Raw genomic sequence first — 3,845 nt, 5'->3', positions numbered from 1 at the left:
CATGGGTCCAACTATGTGACCCTGAGCAGGTCACCTAATCACCACTGTCTACTCTTTCCTGCTCTTTTCCTTTGGAACAGATACACAGTACTGATTCTGAGAGGAAAGGGAAGGGTTTAAAAAACAAAGAATTCATGAGTCTTCCTCTGTTCAGCATTGATAGGCCTCTCTACCTCATTCCAACTTCCTTTTACACAGTGTTTATTCATTACAATCATTCAGTTCTCCATTTGATATTTCCCCTCATCTTCCTTCATCCTTGAACTCTTTTGGTAGTTCTTATGGCTTGGATTTCCGAATCTCTGATCACTCCTCATTACCCACTTCCTTCAATTCCTTCCTAGCTCTGTGTTGCCCATGGATCATGGCCACTTTTCCCTCCTAGTTCTGTTGACCTTCTCTGCCTTTTCCCCATGAGTTCAGGCTATGATTGAGAGAATTCAAGGACATTCCTCTTAGGGCTATTGTCACTGTGGGGTATGTGCCTGGTTTTTCTCAGCTACAAGGGTCCCGTTCCCCTAGAAGAGGCCACAAAGGAAATTTGTGTATTTCATTTCATCTCTTTCAGACTGGGAGTCCAGGTCTCAGAGCATGAAGGAAACTCCAAAATAAGGCATTCCTGAGGAAGAAGGAAGCAAAAATATTGGTCTTGCATTCTGCTTTTGGAGAAGTAGAAATTGATGAAAACAAATTCTGTGGAGAAATCAGATAAACCAGGAGTCACATTTGGGGCATTTCATCTTTACTCATTTCAGAAAAGTACCAACATGTATGCTGGAGAGAAATTCTACAAGTGCCCCCAATGTAGGAAAGCTTTTAATAAAAGCTCAAAACTCATTTTACATCAGAGAATTCATGTTGGAGAAAACCCTTATGAATGCAATGTCTGTGGGAAAGGTTTCCATCATAGGTCAAAACTTAACATACATCAGAGGGCACATACTAGAAAAAATCTTTATCAATGCAATGACTGTGGGAAAATGTTTATTAATGACTCAAAACTTATTTTACATCAGAGGATTCATATTGGTGAGAAACCTTTTAAATGTAATGATTGTGGGAAAGTCTTCAGTCATAGGTCAAAATTTATTATACACCAGAGAATTCATACTGGTGAGAAGCCTTTTAAATGTCATGATTGTGGGAAGTCCTTTAATCAGAATTCCCACCTCCTTCAACACCAGAGAATTCATACTGGTGAGAAGCCATTTAAATGTGATGATTGTGGGAAGGCCTTTAATCAGAATTCCAACCTCCATCAACACCAGAGAATTCATACTGGTGAGAAGCCATTTAAATGTAATGATTGTGGGAAGGCCTTTAATCAGATTTCCCACCTCCTTCAACACCAGAGAATTCATACTGGTGAGAAGCCATTTCAATGTCATGATTGTGGGAAGGCCTTTAATCAGAATTCCAACCTCCATCAACACCAGAGAATTCATACTGGTGAGAAGCCTTTTAAATGTAATGATTGTGAGAAGGCATTTAATCGGAGTTCCACCCTCCTTAAACACCAGAGAATTCATACTGGTGAGAAGCCATTTCAATGTCATGATTGTGGGAAGGCCTTTAATCAGAATTCCCACCTCCTTCAGCACCAGAGAATTCATACTGGTGAGAAGCCATTTCAATGTCATGATTGTGGGAAGGCCTTTAATCAGAATTCCCACCTCCTTCAACATCAGAGAATTCATACTGGTGAGAAGCCATTTCAATGTCATGATTGTGGGAAGGCCTTTAATCAGAGTTCTCACCTCCTTCAACACCAAAGAATTCATACTAATGAGAGGCCATTTAAATGTAATGATTGTGGAAAGGCCTTTAATCAGAGTTTCCACCTCCTTCAACACCAGAGAATTCATACTGCTGAGAAGTCATTTCAATGTCATGATTGTGGGAAAGTCTTCAGTCATAGGTCAAAATTTATTATACACCAGAGAATTCATACTGGTGAGAAGCCTTTTAAATGTCATGATTGTGGGAAGGCCTTTAATCAGAATTCCCACCTCCTTCAACACCAGAGAATTCATACTGGTGAGAAGCCATTTAAATGTGATGATTGTGGGAAGGCCTTTAATCAGAATTCCAACCTCCATCAACACCAGAGAATTCATACTGGTGAGAAGCCATTTAAATGTAATGATTGTGGGAAGGCCTTTAATCAGATTTCCCACCTCCTTCAACACCAGAGAATTCATACTGGTGAGAAGCCATTTCAATGTCATGATTGTGGGAAGGCCTTTAATCAGAATTCCAACCTCCATCAACACCAGAGAATTCATACTGGTGAGAAGCCTTTTAAATGTAATGATTGTGAGAAGGCCTTTAATCGGAGTTCCACCCTCCTTAAACACCAGAGAATTCATACTGGTGAGAAGCCATTTCAATGTCATGATTGTGGGAAGGCCTTTAATCAGAATTCCCACCTCCTTCAGCACCAGAGAATTCATACTGGTGAGAAGCCATTTCAATGTCATGATTGTGGGAAGGCCTTTAATCAGAATTCCCACCTCCTTCAACATCAGAGAATTCATACTGGTGAGAAGCCATTTCAATGTCATGATTGTGGGAAGGCCTTTAATTAGAGTTCTCACCTCCTGCAACACCAAAGAATTCATACTAATGAGAGGCCATTTAAATGTAATGATTGTGGAAAGGCCTTTAATCAGAGTTTCCACCTCCTTCAACACCAGAGAATTCATACTGCTGAGAAGCCATTTCAATGTCATGATTGTGGGAAAGTCTTCAGTCATAGGTCAAAACTTATTATACATCAGAGAATTCATACTGGTGAGAAGCCATTTAAATGTCATGATTGTGGGAAGGCCTTTAATCGGATTTCCAACCTCCTTAAACACCAGAGAATTCATACTAGTGAGAAGCCATTTAAATGTAATGATTTTGGAAAGGCCTTTAATCAGAGTTCAAATTTAATTGTCCATCAGAGAATTCATAATGGAAACCTTATTAAAAAATCATGAATGTGGTAAAGATTTCAATAAGAGAACAAACTTCCTGGTACATCAGAGAATTCACATTGGTGAGGAACCTTATAAATGTGAAGGCTGTGAGAAAGTACTCAGTTTTCAGTCATATTTTCTTGACCATCAGAGGGCCCGTATTAGTGAGAAACTTTAGTTATGTGATGAATATGCCAAAGGGCCCTGTAAGCATCTAGTACTCATTGATCATCTGATCATGTTAGATATAAACCTTTTCCGTACGCTTCTTCTGAGAATGTTTTGGTACAAAATACAAAATTTTCTACATTAGAAAACTCATTCTGAAAAAACAAAACAAAACATTAGGTCCACAAGTTTCATTTGGCTGTATGTTTATCATGAAATGTGTTTCTGTGTAGTAGCGCAATAATGAATTCAATTTTTTATTTCATTCTTTACCTCATTTTTGACAATCAAATTCAAACCATTTATATTCATTATTTTTATAAATATATTTTCTCCTCTCAGTTATTCCTAGTTTTACATGGGATTGATATTTTTCTTTACATATTTCAAGCAAGGTAATGTTTTCTAGTTTGAATGTCACTTCATCTAGATGTTAATATTGCATTTTCTGTCTTATAATAAAATATAATTTTTACAATATTTGCTTATTTTTAAACTAGGGATTTTGTGTATTATTTATCTTCAATGATTTTTAAAAATCATAAGTTTTTTGTTGCATGAGACATTCTACATGTCTTATTTTAATAAGAAATTCAAACTATTTCTAAAATTTTAGGAATTTCAGTTTATTTTGGATAATTTTCTTTTCATGATTTTTGTTAATTCCATCATTCATCTACAGCAAAGCCCTTTAATGGGTAAGGTAAACGGACA

At 37.2% G+C, this 3,845-nt stretch overlaps 1 pseudogene; it reads left to right on the top strand.

Moving 5' to 3' along the window:
- Positions 1-620: 620 nt before the first annotated feature.
- Positions 621-3,576, top strand: LOC130458908 (zinc finger protein 850-like; annotated as a pseudogene).
- The last annotated feature ends 269 nt before the right edge of the window (positions 3,577-3,845 follow it).

The sequence above is a fragment of the Monodelphis domestica genome, chromosome 4 (genome assembly GCF_027887165.1).
Source record: "Monodelphis domestica isolate mMonDom1 chromosome 4, mMonDom1.pri, whole genome shotgun sequence".
Lineage (NCBI taxonomy): Eukaryota > Metazoa > Chordata > Mammalia > Didelphimorphia > Didelphidae > Monodelphis > Monodelphis domestica.
This window is presented reverse-complemented; position numbering and strand designations above follow the sequence as displayed.